Consider the following 24,953-nt stretch of genomic DNA (forward strand, 5'->3'; position numbering starts at 1 on the left):
ACTCCTCTCTTTCTCTCTCTGCCATTCTTCCTCCTCGAGCTCCTCGCGCACACACTCTCCTTCTACTCCCTCTTTTCTCCATAGAGCTTTACGCCATGGCTCCACGCTCCAAGCAGTTCAGGAACCGTACCCCAGGCACCGACGAACTTGTGGAGAAGTCCAAGGTCTCCGGTTGGGAGAGGTTGAAGCTTTCCGCACAAGATCACAAGCTACCGAAGAAGATGGGCCTGCTCAAAAAGGCGGCCATGAAGATGCCTGGAGACGAGAGTTATCCTCATCCTCCCATTGGATTCTGGGTAACTTTTGTTGACTTCCTCACTCGCGGCCTTTCTGTTCCTGTCCATGAATTTCTTCGTGGCCTGCTTTTTATCTACGGGATCGAGCTGCACCAGCTGACCCCAAACTCTCTCCTCCACATCTCCATTTTTATCACACTTTGTGAATGTTTCCTGGGCATCCACCCTCACTGGGGCCTCTGGAAACGCATCTTCTACCTCCGGCGCAACAACTAGAAGAACGTCATCTACAACGTAGGTGGCATTTGCATCTGTGTTCGTCCCGACGTCGACTATTTTGATGTGTAGTTTGCCGACTCCATCCAAGGCTGGCGCAGGAAGTGGCTTTACATCAAGGACGAGTCTTCTGATGCCCAAGAATACGGTCTTGCGCCCTTTGGCGCTACCGAAGAAATTCCGAGGTGCAAATACTGGGACGCAGAGGCTACAGCCGAGGAAAAGGCGGCCACTGATGCTCTGATTGCCCGCATCCACAAACTTCAAAATAGCGACGGCGCAGAACTGTCGAGTGTGTAAATCATTGCACATTTTCTTCGGATTCGAGTGCAGCCTCTGCAGGCTTGCAAAAATCCCCTCTGGATGTATTCAGGTGCTGAAGATGCCGACCGAATTCCGACGATCTTTCTGTGAAGGATCTGGAGAAACTCGTCCGCCACTTCACCTCCTTGAACAAAAACCATGAAGTCCCTTCATCCTGTCGCGTGGAACCATTCAGTGGTAGCCACGCCCTTCCCAAAGTAAGTGCTCTCTTTCGAGTTATATTTCCTGTATTTCGACTGCTGTTGTTTTTTCCTTGGTGTATTGATTTTCCTTTCTTCTCTTGTTTTTTTTAACTTGTAGAACCATCAAACTCTTTCCTCTCTTCCCCCACTACCTGAAGGTGGGGAAGTGGATGAGCGGGTCGTTGTTGCCGACGACTCGCAAGAATCCTCCCTTCCTGAGAGTGAACCCGCAGGATCTCAAAGATCTGCGAGTTCCTCTGACAAAGACACAGAGTCAGAACAACATTCTGACTCTGCGCACTCTGTCACCTCCTCCTGCCGCTTCTCCATATGGGCGCAAGAGGAAGAGAAATGATGACGAAGATTCTGGCGCATCCAAACTCGCCGAACCAGCTGCCGAAGAATCTTCTCTGGACGATCAAGAGGCCTTCGACCCCTTCACCATGACCGGTGCTGTTAGCTCATAAGTTGTTCTTTCTTGTCTTTTCCTATCTCCTTTTCTTTCGGTTCCCTTATATTTTATTTTGCTGCTATATTGACAGAGATGACGAAGGAGAAGAAGAACCCGAAGCTCATGGGACAGCTCCTACGAGCACCTCCAACACGGTGGTTCTTTCCGAGGAACGTCGTGTTGCTTCAGAAGCCTCGCCTTCCCCACAGCATAACTCAGAAGCACCGACTCCTGTGCCCAGCCCCCGAGCACCGTAGAAAGCTAAAACTGGGGCTAGTAGCACATAGGAGCTTGCCACTTGGAGTACGTCGGGTCCTCTCCTTGAGGTTGTAAGTTTCCTTTTCCTGCTTGTCGCCTTTTTTGTTTAACCCGAAAGATTTTATCTCCCCTAACGTTGTTTTTCTGTCTTGTCGAGTTTTTGCAGCCCTTAATGAAAGAGCTGGTCAACTTGGGCTCCCGATTTATCGGGTTCCGTGACGAGGCCGCAACTTTAAGAGGTAAAACTTTGCTGCTCTTGACATGTTACATATCCCTATCTTGATTCTGTGTTCTCTTACCTTTTTCTTTCAGATGCGCTTCGCCGTGCCGAGGAACGCATCGACGATCTGGAGGCCAAGCTCAAAGCTAGCGAGACAGCTCACAAAAAATCTGAAAAGGATGCCGCCGTTGTTGAAGATCTTCGCCAAAGGCTTCAAGCCGCTGAAGACGCTTTGAGCGACAAAGAGGCCTAGCAGGTCGAGCGCGAAAATAATATTGTGACGCGCTTCGAAACGCAATCCCGGAGATTTTCGAGTAAAAATTGCTTTCCTTTTTTATTTTGCATTTCCTTGTTTTTAATTATCTTTGTTGTTGACGACCTCCTGCTTTTCTTTAGCAGGGAAAATGGGTGAGCAGTATACTCTGAGCCAAGAATCCGATGACCGTCTTCTAAACGCTCTCGACATTCTTGAGCTAAACTGCGACTTGGCTTGCAAATGTATAACTTCCGCGCGGAATGCATTGAAGGCATTGAAGCGCATCTTTCCCCACTTCTTCCCGAAGGATAACCAACTAGAGATTTTCTCCCAGCTTGCCAACATTTCCTGGAGAAGGATGATCCGGCTTTGGCCTATCGTCAAGCTAGCTTGAAGATTGGGGTCGAAGGGACTATCGCCCTTGTCGCGGCCAGCGGCCAAAATGTCGACTAGGTGAAGGCTGGTACTCCCAAGGGCTTGAACTCGGAGAAGTGGAAGGGACTATCGCCCTTGTCGCGGCCAGAGGCCAAAATGTGTGTTGCCAAATGATTGATGTCGATACTTTTTTATCTTTCAGTTGATTTTTGAAAACTATACTGGAGCTGGACCTTCCAACACTTCTCCTGCTACTTCTCATTTTGTGAGAGTCCCTGGCGACGTTTCCTTGGATATTTTGTCATGTCCTGACTCGATTCATCAAGAGATGGCCGATCTGCGACAACAGTTACAGGCAATGAGGAAACATGATGTGACTGTTCTGGATCAATCTCACAAATCCTCGGATTGCGAGCAAGCTGCCCTTCGTCAGGCACAAGAAGCTCTTGAATGGAAGGAATCGGCGACTGCTAACGCCACGCGATCTGCTGAACGCGAGAGCTATATGCTTGACTTGATGACTGATGCAAGTCAGGACATGGCTGGTATGTTGTTTCTATCTTTGTTGTTTGATTTATATTTTCCTGTACCCCTCCTTGTGCTACATTGTTTTCCCTTATGTTGTTCATAGGCTCGTTTCTGGATACCGCCGCCGAAGAACAAAGGGCGAATTCGCGAGTTGAAGCCATTCTTCGACTTGCCAAGGCGAATGATAATGATTTTCAGGCAGATGAAGATCGTACTCGCCGAATTGTTCAATTCCAGGATCGAGCCGCCCAAGTTCGGGATTTCCTTGAATTCTGCACTAGTACCTTGGCCATGGTGTATAATGCCATGTTTCTCAGAACCCACAGTTTGGTAATCTTCCTGAACTTATGGGCAAATTTAAGGACGTGTGCAGCATGCATGACTTCGTGAAGGCTCAGATGATTGCTGGTGCTAAGTTGTCCTTAATCTGGTTGAAGATCTGACATTCAAAGTTGGATTTTGGCATAGTTGTCGACACTTTTTACCGCAAGGCGTCGAAGAGAAGAGTAATCTTTGACAAATATGATGCAGTTGTGTCCCCTGTCGCTGAGATAATGGTTGATGAACTTCTTCGGGTAGACACTGCTTTCTTCAAGGAATTTCGATACGATGATACCACTCAAAATGTTCGTGCTGCAAGAGAGAACATAAACATAGATAACTTGATGTAGGAACTCTTTTTTCGGTATTTCCAATGCATCAGGTTTGAGCCAAAACGCAAAGTTGTATATGTATATTTGTCGCATATATTGTAATTCTATTGCGAGACCTTTATAAAGTCAAGGCAAGTTCTTCTGATTGTGTTATGATCTTTCCCTTGAGCCTCCGAGTATTTCGGCTGGCATGACTATGTTTATTTTTCGCGAGGTTTTTTGTGGAACCAAGGCGTGTAAGTTGATAAATGTTTCGAAGTTGAGTATATTGTAACTTTGTCAGGTTTGAGCCCCCGAGCCTTGTTTGTGAAGAGAAGAGTATATGCCATTACTATTTTTATTTCAACCATACTATATTGCAGCATCGTAAGCCCGCCTCATTAAAAACCTTTCAGCCCCACTCGGTGCCCTGAAAGGAAAAGAGTGCGTCTGAAAACTTGCGAGCTCTTAAGATACAATGTATGTTTACATAGTTGATACTATATTTATTTTCCTCTAAGCATAAAACCATCGCAAGTGCGCAACGTTCCACGGGTTTGGTTCGTCCTTGCCCATCTTCTTGTCCTTCAGTTGATAAGCTCCTCCCGGAATAACTTCAGTAACAATATATGGTCCCAACCATGGAGATTCGAATTTCTCGTGTCCATCCTGCTAGAGTCGAAGGACTAGATCACCGAATTCAAAAGACCTGGGCCGCAAACGTCGGTTGTGATAATTTTTGAGGTTCTGTTGGTATGCTCTTACTCGCGACAACATCACGTCTCTTGCTTCGTCGAGTGCATCGACATCATCCTCCAGCGCCTTCTGCAAAGCTACTTCTTCATTTTCCACGACTTTGGGAGAGTTGTGTTCTATTTCTATCGGGAATACTGCTTTAGCTCCATGGACCAAGAAGAATGGTGTTTCTTGAGTTGCTACGTTTGGCGTTGTTCGTAAGCTCCACAACACGTAGGGCAACTCGTCGACCCAGGTGTGTCATGCTTTCTCAAGTGGTGTTAAATTTCTTGATGCCATTACAGATGAGACCGTCACTACTAGGAAACAACTAATAAGTGGCGCACCACTATTGGCTTGGTGCGCCACTACTATTACGCCACTGGTAACATGTACCAGTGGCGCACCACTAGTGCGCCATTGGTATTGCACATGGAAGTGGCGCACCACAGTTACAGCTGAGGGGTGGGCCACCAGGGTCCTAAGATGTGCGGCACAGATACAAGCATAGGGTGCGCCACTACTAGTATGAGAAAAAAACAATAAAAAAGAAAAAGAACAGTAGCTCGTACAGCTCTCTGCTGCTCGCACCATCTACCGTGTCACGTCTTCTACTGCGGGAATAAACAAAATAATGCTCAACATTTATTGCACAACTAAAAATACAGCCAATCTGTAACTTTGCATCTAAATCCCTAAAGAAAAACAAAAAAAGCAATCGGGTCCCTAATCTACAGGGACGGAGACGGAGCACGCCGGCGTCCTACATGTCGACGGCGGCCGGTGGACCATATCGACGGCCGCCGGTGGACTGGGTAGCGGCAGATGCGGTCGTCGCATTGACCGTCGGTGGGGGTGTTGACAACTGCATCATATTTGTCAAATTTTACTAATGGGGCACTACTATTAGGTGCGTTGCTGCTAGTTGAGATAGCAGTGACCCACCTATATTAGGTGCGCCACTGCTAAGTCTGGGGTTGGGCTGAATCATAAAAAATATATAGCAATGGCTCATGGTTGTTATGGTGCGCCACTAGTATTTTCATAGCAGTGGAGCACCTGTTTTTGGTGCGCCACTGCTATATAGAAGTGGAACACCACTAGAGGGGTGCGCCACTACTAGTGATCTTACGCCTAGGCCTTTGTCTAGTAGTCCGTTTGGCTTTTTTGACTTGATCGTTGGTTTGCGGGTGTGCCACCGAAGCGAAATGCAGCTTGATGCCCACGCCTTCGCAGTAGTCCTTGAATTCTCGGGAGGTGAAGTTGCTGCCATTGTCCGTAACTATGCTGTTGGGGACGCCGAATCGAAAAACTATCCCCTTGATGAAGTTCACCGCTGATGTTGCGTCTGCCGAAGTTACAGGTGACATAGGCATCCCCAATGGGCCTGCCGAAGAAGTTACCCGGGGTTTAATGAAGGCCCACGACCCGAAGTTTATGAAGCCCGGAAGCCCATTTATGAAATAGTTTGGAAATATAGAGTTGTATTAGGAATAATGACTTGTAACTATTACGGGACGAACTCAAAGAGTCTCCCGGACTTTGTAACTTGTACATCACGAAACCCTCGGCTCCGCCTCCTATATAAGGGGGAGTCGACGGACAAAGAGAGGATCGATTCATTGTCAACACAACCTTAGTTTTCATAGCAGTCGAGTACTTTTCCGGCTGAAACCTTCGAGATCTACTTGCCCTCTACTTCCAGCAAAACCCTAGTCTACAATTTGTAGGCATTGACAAGTTAATACCTTGTCAATTGGCGCCGTCTGTAGGAATTAGAGGCGACAAGGAGACGATCTCGATGGCATCACCAACATCTTGGGCAACATCGATAGCGTCCTCGGTAGCAAGCAACGCGATGGATCGAGGTAAACAGATCAAAACTGTTCTAGTCGATTTTGTTCCTCACCCGCCCTCCCGTGTGGATGCATATGCGAATCTGGAGGAGCCCATGGAGATGAAGTTCGGAAGGTTCCACTTCCGTGTCGGGAAGGAAGGATCTTATCGTCTCGCGATACAGGATTCGTCGAGATCGGTCGAAGTCGATTCTGATTCCTCAGGATCGGTGTCTTCGTTCGAGTCTGGTGATGAAGAGATCTCGCCGACAATCTTCACCAAGCCCGCTTCAAGCGGAAAACTCGTCAAGATCTTCAGCAACATGTCCTTCGGGTCGTTTGCAGACTCAAATATAAGCAGTGACTCAGACAGTGTCGATACTTTCGACTTCATCGACCAATCCACTTCTATTCGGGAGGTCTTCGCCGATCTATACGACGGTGTCACAGGCCCCGATGAAAATCACACTACAAAATATCATCAAGTTTATGCGATTGGAGAGGCAAGTCGACCAGAGCCGGAGATGTCAGAGGCTTTTGATGATATGGGAAACCTATACGTCGATCCCGCTGATCTCATGCGAGGTTTGGGCAACAAATACGTCAGGCCCAGAACGCGACAAAGGGTGCAACTCCCGCAAGCAGCCTGGGACAGAGCGGCAAGAGCCATGGATTACACAGAGCCGATGAATACAACTGCAACAACCGAAGAGTTGCAGGCGTATCAATATAAGCTCGCCCATGCAGGACGAGAACTCGGAAAAGATAGAATCAAACTCGAAAAGAGGAGGGCCGCTGCTTCCGCGTCAAGCAGGCGAAGAGCTGAGTTGAGTCGGCAGTCAGGAACTTCGGGAGATAATCACAGAGACGCCCGTAACAGGGGAAGATCTCGGCTGCAGAATATACCGGAAGGCGAGAGGGAGCATCTGATCCAGAACCTCGATATGTCTTTTGTGTCGATCGACACAAGAGGAAACATTATCCCCAAAACACCAGAGGCAGGATATATGGCGACACAGACATACATATTGGCAAGTAGGCCACCAACTAGAGATCCAAGAGAGGCATTATATAACATGGCCATGGCAGGAGTTGGAGTCATGGGAACGGCGTTTGCTAGTACAAGCACACCTCCCAAAGGAACCGCAAGACAAAATAGTCCACGACCTACAGTGGCAGTACAAGATCCTCCAAGAACGTAGGCAAGAGATACAGCGACACAGGCACGGGTCGACAGGGCGCGACATGAAAAGAGAGAACGTCGGCAGTCACCTGAGGTAGATGAGGAGGATATGTGCGGTCTCCCTTGTTTTACTCGATGAGTTCATAAAACGCGGGTCCCGTCTGGATTCAAGTTGCCTGACAACTATAAAAAGTTCGACAGGTTGCAAGATCCTGAGGACTGGCTAGTAGACTACTTGGAGACAGTAAAACTGACGGGTGGAACCAAGGCAACGGCTATGCAGAGCATCCAGGTGCACTTGAGTGGAGCGGCGCGATCATGGATCAAAAAGCTACCACCTGGATCTATCGAAAGATGGGAAACCTTTGAGGACATGTTCGTGAAGAACTTCTTATCCACATGCAAGAAACCAGTGTCAATTGAACAATTGAGAGCCTGTCGACAGAAATACGATGAGTCGATGAGGATGTACATCCAGAGGTGGAACATTATCAAAAACTCGGCAGAAAACATATCCGAAGGAAAAATCTGATCGAGGATTTGGGAAGGACTAACCCAAAAACAATAGCAGCACTCATGGAAATAGCGAATCGCTGGGCAGATGGAGAAGATGCTGTCAACAAAAAGCGACATAGGTCGCCTGAGGAAGATCGTAATCGAAATATTCAAAATAGATGGCGTTTTTCTCACCAGTTTTCAGAGTATGACGTTCCCGGCCAAATATCGGCTGGCTTCCGAGGAAATAGTGGAGGAAATAATCGAGATGATTCTCAAAAGAGCGGTGAACAGCGCAGCGACTACAGGGATAGTCCACGCCCAAGCAGGCAAAGTAATGGTCCAAGGTTCCAGAGGCCGTATATATCTCCCGAAGATATGAAGAACGGACCATGCCAAATGCACTTTTATCTCGACAACAACGGGAAGAGATAGTCGGGACATTTGCAGAAGGACTGCCGAACTTTCCAAGCACTGAATAGGTACGCAGGGCATGCCAATGCACAAGCAGCAAATAGAAACCCCCAGGGGCCAGGGAGTGAGATACAACTGCCACCTCCTCCCGCAATCACGGACGAAAATTGACACCAGCTACGAATAGAGGCATCTCCAATGAACGGTCCTTATATCAACACCAATGAAGAGGTCTCGATGATTCAAAAGGGCAGGCCATCCAATAGAGCTCAAAAAGTAATTTCTCGGCAAGTTTTTATGGCAGAAAAATGCCTCCTCCAACAGCTGAGTACCTGAATTAGTCGGGACAGGACATTGGCTTCACCATAGCGGACCACCCGCAGCAAGTTCCTGGACCAGGGCAGTCAGCTTTGATTTTGCCAGCGGTAATTGCAGGATTTGATGTTTCATGGGTGTTTATAGATGGAGGCAGCAGCTTAAACCTCATGTATGCAGATACATTGAGGAAGATGAACATATCCTTGGCGAATTTAACACCAACCGACACGCGGTTCCATGGTATCACACCTGATAAGCCAAGTTACCCATTGGGAAAGATCAATCTCAACGTTCAGTTCGGAACCCGAGAAAATTACAGAAGAGAGAAGCTGGAATTTGAAGTTGTGGATTTTCCGTCACAGTATCATGCTCTGCTAGGACGACCCGCGTATGCCAGATTTATGGCGGTACCACATTACACATACTTGTTGTGGAGGCTCCCTGGACCTAAGGGCCCGATTACAGTAAAAGGAAGCTTCGCACTAGCGGATAAGTGCGACAAGGATTTTTATCGGCTGTCGGAAACTTTCGGGATGCAAGCAGAATACCTGGCGTCAAAGCTAACAACTGACTACGACGTGTTGCCAGATGGAGGGAGGCCACTAAAGGAACCAACCTTTGATACCACCAAGAACTCGAAGGAAGTGCAGATACACCCGACAGATCCCAAGAAAACGACAGCTATCGCAACAAACATGGACCTCGCATAGGAAAGCGCGTTCGTCGAGTTCCTCCGTGAGCGCTGTGAAATATTTGCATGGTGTCCAGATGACATGCCAGGAGTACCCAGGGAACTTGCCGAGCACCCCCTTAATTTGGATACATTGGCTAGGCCAATCAAACAACCTTTGCGGCATTTTTTGGAACCAAACCGCAAAGCTATGTTGTCGGAAATTAATCGACTCAGAGAAGCTGGATTTATCAAAGAGATACACATAGAGGCCACGTGGGTAGCCAACCCAGTGTTGGCCCGAAGAAAACACAGAGGTCCTTCGCATGTGTGTCGACTTCACGTGTCTCAATAAACATTGTCCAAAAGATCACTTCCCCCTCCCAAGGATCGATCAAATTATCGACTCCACGGCAGGCTGTGAACGTCTTTCCTTCCTGGACGCATATTCTGGTTACAACCAGATTCGACTGAAAGAAGAAGATGAGGTCAAAACAACTTTTATAACACCCTATGGCGTGTTCTGCTATAGAACAATGCCCTTCGGGTTGAAAAACGCGGGAGCAACATATCAGCGGATGATGCAGAAATGCCTTGCCACTCAGATTGGCAAGAACGTTCAAGTATACATTGACGATTTCGTCATAACAACAAAGAAATGGTCAACTTTGATCGATGATCTCAAGGAAACTTTTGACAACCTCGACAAATTCTGCCTCAAGCTGAACCCGACAAAGTGCTCTTTCGGCGTTCCTGCGGGAGAACTTCTTGGGTTTCTGGTGTCAGCAAGAGGAATCGAGGCTAACCCGGAGAAAATTCAGGCCATCGTGACGATGCGGAAGCCAACAAAGTTAAAGGAAATACAACAGTTAACTGGGCGAGTCGTAGCTTTAAGCAGATTCGTCGCCAGGCTAGGAGAAAAAGTGTTGCCGTTTTACGCCTTGATCAAGCAGGGAGAAAAGTTTGAGTGGAACGAGGAAGCGGACAGAGCTTTTGAGGACCTCAAGCGCACAATCTCGACACCACCAATATTTGTGGCACCGAAGGAAAAAGAACCTATTCTGTTATATATCGCGGCCACACCTCAGGTGGTCAGCACAGTACTTGTGGTTGAGCGAGAAGAAGAAGGAAAACTCCATGGAGTCCAGCGTCCGGTATACTTCATTAGTGAAGCTTTATCGCCTTCAAAACAGCGGTACCCACACTACCCGAAGTTAGCAAATGTAGTATTCACAACCGCAAGAAAACTGCAACACTATTTCTCGGCACACCCGATAATAGTAGTCAATGATACGCCCTTATCCAATATATTAAACAACCCGGAAGCTACGGTTCCTGTCTCCCTTTGGGGAATGGAGCTTTCCCCTCGGGACATCACGTATGAAAAAAGAAAAGCAATAAAGTCGCAGATCTTACCAGACTTCGTCGCATTGTGGATGGAGCTGCAAAATACGGGACCCCCAGATTTGTCGAGAACCTGGACTATGAACTTTGACGGGTCCAAAAGGTTAGAAGGAGCTGGAGCTGGCGTGATATTAGTATCACCTCAAGGAGATAAGCTGAAATATGTATTACGGATGATGTTCCTTAACGCGTCTAATAACGAGGCAGAATATGAAGCGCTGGTACATGGGATGAAGATGGAAAAAGCCTGTGGTGCAACCCGGTTAAAAATATTCGGCGACTCCCAATTGGTGGCTCAATAGGTGATGAACCAATGCGATGCAGTCAATGACAGTATGATAGCATACAAGGAGGTATATAATGAACTCGAGAAACTCTTTGATGGATGTGAGGTGAATCATATCAGTAGACTCAGTAATGATGAAGCCGACGTTCTGGCAAACATCGGGTCGAAGTGTTTATCAATACCACCTGGCGTATTCTGGGAGGAGATAAGCGAAAGGTCGACTAAGGCAAAGAAACAGTCAAAGAAAAAGGAGAAGGTCGAGAAAGGCTCAGGGGCTCCAACAACATCAGAGGCAAACACATCAGGAGATGAAGAAGAATCACATGAGGTAATGATGGTGCAAGTTCCTTGGATGCAGGTCTACGTTGCATATATCTTAAGGAAAGAAATACCTGAAGATCCAGTAGAAGCAAGGCGAGTTATTCGATGGTCCAAGGCCTTCACTGTGGTTAAGGGCGAGCTTTATAAGCGAAGTATATCGGGAGTTTTGCAGCGATGCGTCACACCCGAAGAAGGTCGAATACTCTTAAAAGATCTACACGAGGGAGTTTGTGGACATCATGCAATCAGTCGAGCTATAGCAGCCAAGGTTTTCAGAGCAGGATTCTACTGGCTAACAACAATCGAAGATGCAAAGGACATAGTGCGTACTTGTGATGCGTGCCAAAGGTTTGCCGCAAAACCTCATTCTCCGGCAGCAGAGCTGATGCCAATACCATTGTCATGGCCCTTTGCCCAATGGGGTCTTGATATGGTAGGAAAATTGCATAAGGCGTGGCCAGGAGGATACGAGTACATGCTCGTAGCTGTCGACAAGTTTACCAAGTGGATTGAGGCAAAGCCGATAAACTCGCCAGACGCGGCATCAACGGTCAAGTTCATCAAAAGTATCGTTTTCCGATTTGGAGTTCCTCATAGCATCGTCACAGACAATGGCAGCAACTTTACCTCCAAGGAATTCAAGGCATATTGCGCAGAGGTAGGCATCAAATTACAATTTGCGTCAGTTGCGCACCCGCAAACCAATGGTCAAGTCGAGAAAGCGAACGGCATCATCTCCAACGGCATCAAGAAGCGTCTGTTAACACCATTGGAAAAAGCTCGACACACGTGGCCAGAGGAGTTGCCTAGCGTGCTATGGAGTATACGGACGACACCCAATACAGCGACACAAGAAACTCCATTTTTTCTGGTTCATGGAGCTTAGGCAGTGCTACCGATAGAAATAGAACACAATTCCCCGAGAGTAGCGGAGTTTGACGAAGAAACTTCGAGAAAGGCACTGGAAGATGACATTGATGAGCTCGACGAAGCTCGAGACGTGGTATTATCAAGGGTCACCAAGTACCAGCAAGATATGAAAAATTACCACAGTCGACGATTGCGACCAAGGTCTTTCCAAGTTGGCGACCTCGTCCTTCGGCTCACGCAAGACAGCCATGAAAAACTCGAGTCACCATGGCTAGGACCATACATCGTCACCGAAGTAATAGAAGGAGGAGCATACAGGATAAAGGACAAGAAGACAGGGATTGCAGAGCCAAATCCTTGGAACGTGGCGCAGCTTAGGCGTTTTTATGCTTAAGCCAAAATATATATGTAAACATACAATGTACTGAAACGCCCGCGAGTTTTCAGACGCACTCTTTTCCTTTCAGGGCACCGAGTGGGGCTGGAAGGTTTTAATGAGGCGGGCTCGCGGTGCTGCAATATAGTAAAAATATTGGTGATATATATCTTTTTCTTCGACTGACTCGGGGGCTTACCACCCGAAAAAGTTACATATAGCAACTCGTACAATATACAAATTCACAAGTCATTTGCCTTGGTTTAAAACACTTTGCAAACCAATAAAAATAAAAACACTAGCCACCAAAACACTCGGGGGCTAGGGGAAAGAAAGAACATACAAGATGTTTTACAATATATATAGTGCTTATAATTTACAGGGTCCCTTGGTCAAGCAAAGAAGCAGATCTTTAGTCATGACCTATCAGGTCATCTATGATCACTCTATCATCGTCGGCAGATGCACCCATGAAATCAGCATAATGACCATCCATGAAGAAGTCAGCATCCATCCGAAGGAGATCATCGATCATTTCCTCGGCTACTGGTGTAACCCTTTCATTGATTTTGTCGACATACCTTCGTCGTTTCTTCAACTTAGCGTGATAAGTTTCAACAACCTTGGTCATTTCCAACTTCGAGTGACAAATCTGCAGCATGATCATGGCGAATCGGGCACCAGCTACTAATTGGGCTTTCACAAACCCATGTATTTGATGAGGGTTTTTGAATTTGCTCATCAGTTCAGGAAGTGTTTTGGGCTGAATGTGGCATTATAAACCATGGCCAATGTCTTGGTGCAGAACTCAAGATACTGCCGAACTTGGCCTGCGCGGTCTTGAAACCTGACGATTCGTCTGGTACGATCAGGTGTAGCCCAAAAGTTGGAGCCATGGTCCAGAGCAAGCTTGACAAGTAAGTTTGATCTCGCGTCAACCCGTTGATCTTCGGCAGCAGCATCCAAAAAGGAACCTACTCGACGGAAGTATAATAATGAGAGATAAGAAACAAGTAACATAGAGAGGAATTTCAAGTGTGTGAAGCATACCCGCCATATCCAGGTTGGCGTCAGTCATCAATTCAAGCATATAATTTTCTCGCGAAGTATCCAGTGCAGCTTCAGCGACCGCATCCTCTTTTAAAGTTACGGCCTCCTGAGCCTGTTGAAGGGAAATTTTTTCTCTTTCAGATGATTTTCGAGATTGTTCCATTATCACAAGCGCTTGCTTCTTCATCGACTGGAGTTGTTGTCGAAGTTTGTCCAAATCATGTATTGAATCCGCGTTCGAAGAATCTTCAACAAAATCATCAGCAGAAGCTTTCCTCGAGTAGGAGGAAGCGGGCAAAGCATCCGAAGAACGGGGGGTCGCTGTATAGTTGTCAAAAATCAACTGGAATAAAAAAATCTCGATATCAATCATTTAGCAAAATAGACTTCCATTAATTCTCAAGATATCTACATGGTCATTACAAAAGATTGGCTCCTAGTGAACCAATGGTACGCTGTCGCAAGTTACTACTACGGCGACAGCATCAGAAGAGAAAAAGAAAATGACAAAGACAAGATGGTCTACTTGACCTCCGGTTTGGCAGAACTGGAGGAAGGAGCTGGCTTGTATCCGAGAAAGGATAGGATCTTCTTCGAGTGCGGTTTGGCAGCTCTAATCAAGGCTTGCCACTTCTCCGTCTTCATCCTCCTCGTCTCGCCAGCTTTCGCCCAGTCGACATTTTGCTGGCTTTCGGCAACCAAAGCTATGGTGCCTTCAACGCCAATCTTCAAGTTTTCCTGCCGAAGAGCTAGCCCAAGATCTTCTTCGGGGATGACGCACTTGGTAAGGGCGGCGAAGGTGTTGGGCTGGTCTTTCTTCGGGAAGAAGTAAGGGAAAAGGCGCGAAAATGCGGCCCGAGCATCAGTGATACTGCGACGCACCAGATCCCCATGAATTTCGAGGAGAGAAAGAGCATCGAGAAGACGGTCATCTTCAGGCTTCTGGAGTTCGAAATCCTGACTCATCTTCCCTGCTGAAGCAAATTTCGGGTTATCAACAAGTATAAAGAGAGGATAATTTTTGAAGAGACTAAATCGAAATTGATCCACGAACTTACTGACAAAACGCCGATTCTGCGACTCCAGGCGGGCGATGACGCCTGATACGCGTGAAGCACACGTCCGTTGGGAACCCCAAGAGGAAGGTGTGATGCGTACAGCAGCAAGTTTTCCCTCAGAAAGAAACCAAGGTTATCAAACCAGTAGGAGCCAAGAAGCACGTGAAGGTGTTGGTGGAGGAGTGTAGTGCGGCGCAACACCAGTGAAACCGGCGCCAACGTGGAACCTGCACAACACAATCAAGATACTTTGCCCCAACATAACAGTGAGGTTGTCAATCTCACCGGCTTGCTGAAAACAAAGGATTAAACATATCGAGTGGAAGATGGTGTTTGTTTGCAAAGAACAGTAAAGAACAATGATTGCAGTAGATTGTATTCAGATGTAAAAGAATGGACCGTGGTCCACAGTTCACTAGTGGTGTCTCTCCAATAAGATAACTAGGATGCTGGGTGAACAAATTACAGGTGGGCAATTGACAAATAAAGATTCAATACATATCAATGATGATTACTATGAGATTTAATCAGGGCATTACGACAAAGTACATAGACCGCTATCCAGCATGCATCTATGCCTAAATAATCCACCTTCGGGTTAGCATCCGCACCCCCTCCAGTATTAAGTTGTAAACAACAGATAATTGCATTAAGTATGGTGCGTAATGTAATCAACACAAATATCCTTAGACAAAGCATCGATGTTTTATCCCTAGTAGCAACATCACATCCACAACCTTAGAACTTTCTGTCACTGTCCCAGATTCAATGGAGGCATGAACCCACTATCGAGCATAAATACCCCCTCTTGGAGTTACTAGAAACGGAGAGCATGCAAGAACATAAACAACACATATATGATAGATTGATAATCAACTTGACATAATATTCTAGATTCATCGGATCCCACCAAACACAACATGTAGCATTACAAATAGATGATCTTGATCATGTTAGGCAGCTCACAAGATCTAAACAATGATAGCACAAGCGGAGAAGACAACCATCTAGCTACTGCTATGGACCCATAGTCCAAGGATGAACTACTCACGCATCAGTCCGGAGGCGGGCATGATGACGTAGAGCCCTCCGTGATGATTCCCCTCTCCGGCAGGGTGCCCGAGGCGATCTCCTGAATCCCCCGAGATGGGATTGGTGGCGGTGGCGTCTCAGTAAGGTTTTCTGTATCGTGGCTCTCGGTACAGAGGGTTTCGCGACGAAGGCTTTAAGTAGGCGGAAGGGCGGAGTCTGATGAGGACATCCCTACCTCACTACTACCTCCGTCATTACCAATTGAAGATGAACCTGCTGTGAAGCTCAAGTCCAATGAAGTTAGGATTGGACCAATTACAAGGGCTCGTGCGAAGCTACTTAAACAACAGGTGAACTTGTTCCTAAACGATACTTTGATTGATGAGAACTTTATACTGCCTAAGTCCTATTACTTGTGTATCATCAGGTATCAAGAGGAGACGAGCATCGCACGAGGAGTAGAGGAGCAGCTGGACGTGAAGACGGACGTGAAGCTGGACAAGGAGCTGGACATGAAGATATCTCATGGACGCGCGAGGGAGGAGCGGGAGGAATGCGCGAGAGGAGAAGAAGAAGTCCAGGCCGGTCCAGCGCCCGGTCAGACCGGCCCCCACGCCGGGCCGCCCGGTCCCTTGCCCGGTCGACCGGCCGCCAACCGGAGGGAGTGCATCGTACCGGGCAGAAACCGGAAACTTCGCAGATTTCCGGTTGCCGCCCGATTGACCGGACCACAAACCGGACCGCCCGGTCCACAGCCCGGTCGACCGGATTCCAGACCGGACCAGTCCGAGTCTGTCTCGACCAGATCTATTCTGGGTCGGTTTTACTTGTATCTTTCGACCAGAACTCGTCCCAGACGCCTATATAAGTGCCTTGGACGACCTCCTAGCTGCTTTAGACCATGTTTAAGATAAACCCTAGTTCATAGTTGTTTGCTAAGCAAAACTATTGTTCCCCAACTCTCCAATTCGTTGCGATCTGGAGTTTTATGCTACTGAAAGTTTATGTGATCTGCTGTTCCATTGGGGATTAGAAGATTGCAATTTACCGCTTCGTGGTCGGCGGCTACGTGCGCAAGTGTGTGGAGTTGCGAATATCTTGCAGGGTTGAGATCTGTTGCATTGGCTACAGGAATCAATCGAGAGACTTCGTCGGCGTCATACAAGTTATCTACACCATATCATCGATTCCCTCCGCTGCATACACCATCGTGTTCATCACCACCGTCGCTTACTGAGAAGATCGGGCAACCCCTTATCATCTTGGTATCAGATTTCCAGTTTTCCTCGGTAAGCCATCCACAATCCACCCCATAGTTGAGTTTTGAGTGTTTTCCTATACAGAAAAAGCCAAAAATATTAGGGTTAGGGTTTGCCATAGCCATAGCTTGCACTAGTTTCGAGTTTTAGTTGCTTTTCGTCGTTGTTTTTGCGTAACTTTGTCTTTCATCTAGTATTTTAGGGTTTGAGTTTACTCTATTTTCTTGTGTTACTTTGTCGTCTAGTGTCAGTTTTTGTTACTCCGAGTCCACATAGCGTACAGTGTGCTTGTTCCCAACCATAGACACAGCCTTTCGATATACGTGACTAGGAACTTCCCCAGAAGAGACTAGTTTTACCGCTCGACAGGCTGCTCATTAGGGTTTTGGTGCTTTGCATATCTTGTTGGCCGTGTTATCAAGGAGTTGAGTCCAAAAATCAAAAAAAAAAAAGAAAATAGAAAAGAAGCAAAAAGAGCTACATAGCTGCGTGTGTTACAAAAAGAAAAATACAAAAAGAAAAGTGTGTGCAAGTTGAATTCAAGTGAGGGCCTAAGTTTTCTTTACTGCACCTGTAGTTGAGGAATCTTGTGCCTGTCTCGTTGAGCTTTGCTAGCGTCTCTCGAGTGCATTGCAACCTTTCATCCATATAGTTGCATTGCCCCATTATATCGCCTTGTGTGAGTATCATTGGTTGTCTACGGTCAGCGCTAGAGCTTGTTATTGGTGCAACTAGGTAGCCTACCTACAGCCCCACATATATCCTGCTTAGTCGTGTGATTGTTCTTATACCCTTGATATTCGCTTCGCTACATCCGTGCACTAGTCTGTCAATCCAAGTTGGTAAGCAATACTAATTCACTTTGGAGCGGTAAGATTTACCTTTCTTATCAGTTTTGAGTGAGTTGTGAGAGTACCACCAAAGATTTTTGTTTAGTGCACTAACCTACTAATCATGTCTTCTTCTGAGTTTGACGTGATGCAGAAAAAACCCGACGATACACCAGTTACTTGGCGTGAATATGAGGGTCTTCGTGATCATCTGCAACGTGCAATCCGAGTTGCTAGTGATGTGTTGGACAAGGAAATGCAAGGTCTACACTTGAAGGTCGATGAGGCTACTACAGCGGTTCACACCGTTCAAACATCCGTGACGACTCTTCAAGCATCTATACAAGCGTTGACAAACACTGTTGCTGAGATACGTACGATGGTGCACCCACAACAACCACCGCATGATGATGATGGCAGTGTGCAAGGTGACAATGCGGATGCTGCTGCTGCTCAAGGCATGGGACGTGGTGTTGGTCGTGGTCTTCCACGTGGCGTTAATCGCGGTTATGTTGAAATTGGAGCACGCCGTTTTCTACCACAGCCGCAAGACGATGGTTTGGGTAAGCCCAAGTTCTCAATTCCCAGATTTGAAGGAACTACTGATGTTGAAGATTATCTTACATGGGAGCTGAAGATTGAGAGATTATGGAGTTTACATCCTGACTATACTGAAGATAGGAAGATTAAACTTGCTTCCTCTGAATTTGATGGCTACGCATTGCGTTGGTGGGATGCTCTTGTTCAGGATCGAGAAGAAGATGGTGAGCTGCCTATTATCACATGGCTTACTATGAAGGCGGCAATGAGAGCTCGTTTTGTTCCTACCAATTACTTGCGTTCGGTATTTGATAAGTTGACCCAATTGAAGCAAGGTGTTATGACAGTTGATGCTTATTATATGGAGATGGAGATTCTTATGCAGCGTGCCCGTGTCCGTGAGTCTTTGGAGATGACACTACAGCGTTTTCTCAATGGACTCAGGTTTACTATCAAAGGCATTGTGCGTCATCACAAATATGCTACCATGAATGAGTTACTCCATCATGCAAGAGAAGCTGAGTCACAGTTGGCTGAAGAAGCGCAACAGAGGGGCCGTGCTACAGGCGCAGGGCGCTACACGCCTAGACCGCCACCCTCCACGGCGCCATCTACGCGTCCTACGGATGTTCCTTCTTCATCTAGCAAGCCGGTCTCCAATGTGTCTCACACAAAGAAGCCCGTCCCTGCAGCAAGTGGAACTGGTTCTAGTATGTCTACATCGCGCAACCGTGATATGCTTTGTCATACATGTGGTGGCAAGGGTCACTTCAAGAAGGATTGTCCTAACCGCAAAGTTATGATCATTAATGATGACAATGAATATGAAACTGGAGACGATGCTGATCCGGATGCTCCAGAAGATGATGATTATGACTGTGATAGTTTTGATGCTTATCCTTCAGAGGCTCAAACTATAGTTGTTTCACAGCATGTTCTCAATGTGCAGCCTAGTGCATCTACGCAGCGCTGCAATTTGTTCCAAACAAAGGCACTTGTTGGTCCCGGTAAAGCTTGCAAGGTTATTATTGATGGCGGAAGTTGTCGCAATTTAGCAAGCAAAGAGTTATGTGCCAAGCTAAAACTGAAGTATCTACCGCACCCGCATCCATATTATATTCAGTGGTTGAGCAATAATGGTGAGATGAAGGTGAGCCACATGGTGCGTGTTGATTTTGAGATTGGACCGTATAAGGATTCCATTGACTTTGATGTGGTTCCTATGACGGTGTGTCATCTCTTGTTGGGCCGGCCATGGCTCTATGACCGTTCTGTGCAACACAATGGCCGTGCCAATACATATCACTTGGAGTTCAAGGGCAAGAAAATTAACTTACAGCCTATGTCACCACAGCAGATTGTCAATGAGTCTCGTCAGAAGATTGAAGTTAATTTGGAGGATGCACCTCTAGATAGGCGAGAGAATTGTAATACCGTGAGTGATATAACGAAAAGTGAGCGAGTGCATTCCTTAGTCTCATTAGCCACCAAAGAAGACATGAGAGAATTTAGTGAGGACCCTACGGCCATGCCTCTTGTGCTTTTGTACAGGGGTACGGTTTTGGTTTCTAACGACATGACCCCTCTTCCTCTTGGTGTTTCTAATGTTTTGCAGGAATTTGGCGACGTTTTTCCGGAGGAGGTACCCGCAGGACTACCACCATTGCGAGGCATTGAGCATCAAATTGACTTGATTCCCGGAGCTTCGCTGCCCAATAGGGCGCCATATCGCACTAATCCCGAAGAGACGAAGGAGATACAAAAGCAAGTACAAGCGCTACTCGACAAAAGTTATATCCGTATAAGCCTTAGTCCTTGTGCTGTTCCTGTTATGCTAGTTCCTAAGAAAGATGGTACTTGGCGCATGTGTGTAGATTGTAGAGCGATAAACAACATTACTATTCGATATCGTCATCCTATTCCCCGTTTAGAGGATGTGCTAGATGAATTGAGTGGTGCTGCTGTTTTCTCTAAAATTGATTTGCGTAGTGGTTATCATCAAATTAGGATGAAAGAAGGGGATGAGTGGAAAACAGCCTTTAAAACAAAATTTGTTTTATATGAGTGGTTAGTAATGCCTTTTGGGTTAACTAATGCACCTAGCACTTTCATGAGACTGATGAACCATGTTTTGCGTGAATTTATTGGCAAATTTGTGGTTGTGTACTTTGATGAAATATTAATCTACAGCCGCAATGAATCTGATCATACTATACATATTCGACATGTTTTGCAAGTGTTGCGTGATAATCAACTTTATGGTAATCTTGAAAAGTGCACATTTTGCAAAGATAAGGTCATATTTCTGGGTTATGTTGTCTCTAAGCATGGAGTAGAAGTAGATGAGTCTAAAATTGAAGCTATTCAAAATTGGCCTACTCCCATGAATGTGAGTCAAGTTAGAAGTTTTCATGGTCTAGCTGGGTTTTATAGAAGATTTGTGCCCAACTTTAGTACTATTGCTGCACCTTTGAATGATTTAACTAAAAAGGGTGTTGTCTTTGAGTGGGGTGCAACCCAAGATCATGCATTTGATGAACTGAAACGATTGTTAACTTCTGCACCGTTGCTTGCACTTCCCGATTTCAATAAGCAATTTGAGATTGAATGTGATGCTAGTGGTATTGGAATTGGTGGTGTGTTGATGCAAGAGGGTCGCCCAATTGCATATTTTTCTGAGAAACTTTCTGGTGCTAAGTTGAACTATCCAATCTATGATAAAGAATTGTATGCTTTAATTAGAGTTCTTGAGGTTTGGCAACATTACTTGTGGCCAAAAGAATTTATCATACATTCTGATCATGAAGCTTTGAAATACCTGAAAGCCCAATCTACTTTGCATAAGCGTCTAGCTAAGTGGGTTGAGTTCATTGAGTCTTTTCCGTACATTATTAAGCATAAGAAGGGAAAAGATAATATTGTTGCTGATGCTCTATCTAGGAAGAATATGCTATTAACTCAACTTGATGTTAAAATTCCTGGTTTAGAGATACTATGTGATTTGTATGCCACTGATCATGATTTTGCTGAACCATATCGCCTATGTGCTCTTGGTAAAGCATGGGAAAAATATCACATACATGATGGGTTCTTCTTTAGAGCTAACAAACTATGTGTTCCAGAATCGTCTGTGCGTTTGCTCTTATTGCAGGAATCACATGCTGGAGGTTTGATGGGTCACTTTGGGCGTGAGAAGACGCTACCACTACAAGAAAAGTTGCCATGGCCGACGAAGTTGAAGTCGCGCCGTGGTTGGTGGTGCACCAAGGCCGACGATTTTTGGTCCCTCCGTGGTTCATGTCAAAAAAAAATTTCTCGTTTTTGAGGCCACATAGCCCGACGAAAGCGGCCAAAACGTCGCGTATGGTGGCCCGGGACGTGGTGCATCGCGAATTCTCGGGTTCGCCGGCCGAGTCAACGCAAATCCGCACCGCCCAGGGATGTAGGGCCCAGATGGCAGCCTCTCAAGCATTGTTTTTTTTCTCGATCGCACCATCTCGTTCAACGCTCTCCGATCGAGCCGTTTACGATGCAGGATCATGGGTCCCGCATGTCATCCTCTATGAACCAAATTTCTTTCTTTTCTTGGATTTTTTTGACCCCCTAATTTCTGGCTACTTCCTTTTTCTTTTGATCCCTTGCCGCCTTGGAAACGTTGAGACCGCTGCAGCTAAATGGGACCCGCATGTCATCCTCTATGAGCAATCAACTTTCTTTTCTTGGAGTTTTTTTTGACACCTCATATTTGGTCACTTGCCTTTTTCTTTCGATCCCCTGTCGCCTCTCAAACGGTGATACCGCTGCTGCTAAATGGGACCCGCATGTCATCCTCTATGTACTATAAAACTTTCTTTTCTTGGATTTTTTTTGGCACCTCATATTTGGTCACTTGCCTTTTTCTTTCGATCCCCTGCCGCCTCTCAAACGGTGATACCGCTGATGCTAAATGGGACCCGCATGTCATCCTCTATGTACTATAAAACTTTCTTTTCTTGGATTATTTTTGGCTCCTGATATTTCGTTACTTGCATTTTCCTTTCGATCCCCTGCCGCCTCTCAAACGGTGATACCGCTGCTGCTAAATGGGACCCGCATGTCATCCTCTATGTACTATAAAAGTTCATTTTCTTGGTTTTTTTCACCCTCTGATTTTTGGCAATTTCTTTTTTCTTTTGATCCCCTGCCGCCTCTCAAACGGTGATACCGCTGCTGCTAAATGGGACCCGCATGTCATCCTCTATGTACTATAAAACTTTCTTTTCTTGAATTATTTTTGGCTCCTCATATTTGGTCACTTGCCTTTTTCTTTCGATCTCATGCCACGTTTGAAACGTTGAGGAACCTGCTGGCTCATGGGACCCGCATGTCATCCTCTATGTGCTATAAAAGTTTATTTTCTTTATTTTTTTTTCACCCTCTGATTTTTGGCTATTTCCTTTTTCTTTTGATCCCCTGCCGCCTTGGAAACGTTGGGTAAGCTGCTGACTCATGGGACCCGCATGTCATCCTCTATGTACAATCAACTTTCTTTTTCTTTTGATCTCAAGCCGCATTTGAAACGTTGAGACCGCTGCTGCTAAATGGGACCCGCATGTCATCCTCTATGTACAATAAAGTTTCTTTTCTTGGATTATCTTTGGCTCCTGATATTTTGTCACTTGCCTTTTTCTTTCGATCTCATGCCGCCTTTGAAACTTTGAGTAAGCTGCTGGCTCATGGGTCCCGCATGTCATCCTCTACGAACAATAAAAGTTTGCTTTCTTGGAGTTATTTTTGACCACTAATTTCTGGCTATTTGCCTTTTTCTTTTGATCTCCTGCCCCCTCTGAAACGATGAGGACGCTGTTGGCAGGTCGGTCCCACATGTCATCCTCTATGAACAATAAAAGTTTCCTTTAATGGATTTATTTTGAACCCCTAATTAATTTCTGGATATTTCCCCTGCCGCCTTGGAATCGTTGAGGATGCTGCTGCCTCATGGGTCCCGCATGTCATCCTCTCAGAACGGTAAATGTTTATTTTCTTGGATTTTGTTGACCAAACGATTTTTGGCTTATTTTTTCTTTCGATCACCTGCAGCCTTTAAAACGTTGAGGACGCTGCTGGCTCACGGGTCCCACATGTCAACCTCTATGAACAATAAACGCTGAGGATGCTGCTGCCTCATGGGTCTCGCATGTCATCCTCTCAGAACGAAAATGTTTCTTTTCTTGGATTTTTTACCAACAGATTTTTGGTTTATTTTTTCTTTCCATCCCCTGCCGCCTTTAAAAGTTTCCTTTGTTGGATTTTTTTTCACCCTCTGATTTTTGGCTTGCCTTTTTCTTTTGATCCCCTGCCCCCTTTGAAACATTGAGTAAGCTGTTGGCTCAAGGGACCCCCATGTCATCCTCTATGTCCATCAACTTTCTTTTCTTGGATTTTTTTCACCCCCTAATTACTAGCTACTTTCTTTTTCTTTTGATCTCAAGCCGCATTACAAACATTGAGACCGCTGCTGCAAAATGGGACCCACATGTCATCCTCTATGTACAATAAAGTTTCTTTTCTTGGATTATCTTTGGCTCCTGATATTTTGTCACTTGCCTTTTTCTTTCGATCTCATGCCACCTTTGAAACGTTGAGTAAGCTGCTAGCTCATGGGTCCCGCATGTCATCCTCTACGAACAATAAAAGTTTCCTTTCTTGGAGTTATTTTTGACCCCTAATTTCTGGCTATTTGCCTTTTTCTTTTGATCTCCTGCCCCCTTTGAAACGATGAGGACGCTATTGGCAGGTCGGTCCCACAAGTCATCCTCTATGAACAATAAAAGTTTCCTTTGATGGATTTTTTTTGAACCCCTAATTAATTTCTGGATATTTCCTTTTTTTTCTTTGATCCCCTGCCGCCTTGGAATCGTTGAGGATGCTGCTGCCTCATGGGTCCCGCATGTCATCCTCTCAGAACGGTAAATGTTTCTTTTCTTGGATATTGTTTACCAAATGATTTTTGGCTTATTTTTCTTTCGATATCCTGCCGCCTTTAAAACGTTGAGGACGGCTGGCTCGGGTCCCACATGTCGGCCTCTATGAACAATAAACGCCGAGGATCTTTGTGCCTCATGGGTCCCGCATGTCATCCTCTCAGAACGAAAATGTTTCTTTTCTTGGATTTTTTACCAATAGATTTTTGGTTTATTTTTTCTTTCCATCCCATGCCGCCTTTAAAGCGACGCCTGTGGCTCATGGGTCCCCGATGTCGACCTCCCCGTACAAGAAACATGTGATATCTTGATTATTTTGCAGACAATAAACAGTGTATTGCGCTCTGAGCTATTTCAACGGATAAATTAAATCTTTATTTTTACATAAACAAATTTATATGCTGAATCTCCTTGTTTTTTGTTTTTGCGAAGCATAGGACTTTCCTGTTTTTTTTAGAAAAATCCGAACTATCCTGTTTTGGAGTGGGCTGAAATTGTACGAGTCAAAAGGCCCAGCAGGATAGTTCGAATGCCCAGATGTCCACATGCAGCCCAATTGAAATCGTTCTTTTTTTG

The sequence above is a fragment of the Lolium perenne genome, chromosome 5 (assembly GCF_019359855.2).
Source record: "Lolium perenne isolate Kyuss_39 chromosome 5, Kyuss_2.0, whole genome shotgun sequence".
NCBI classification, from domain to species: domain Eukaryota; kingdom Viridiplantae; phylum Streptophyta; class Magnoliopsida; order Poales; family Poaceae; genus Lolium; species Lolium perenne.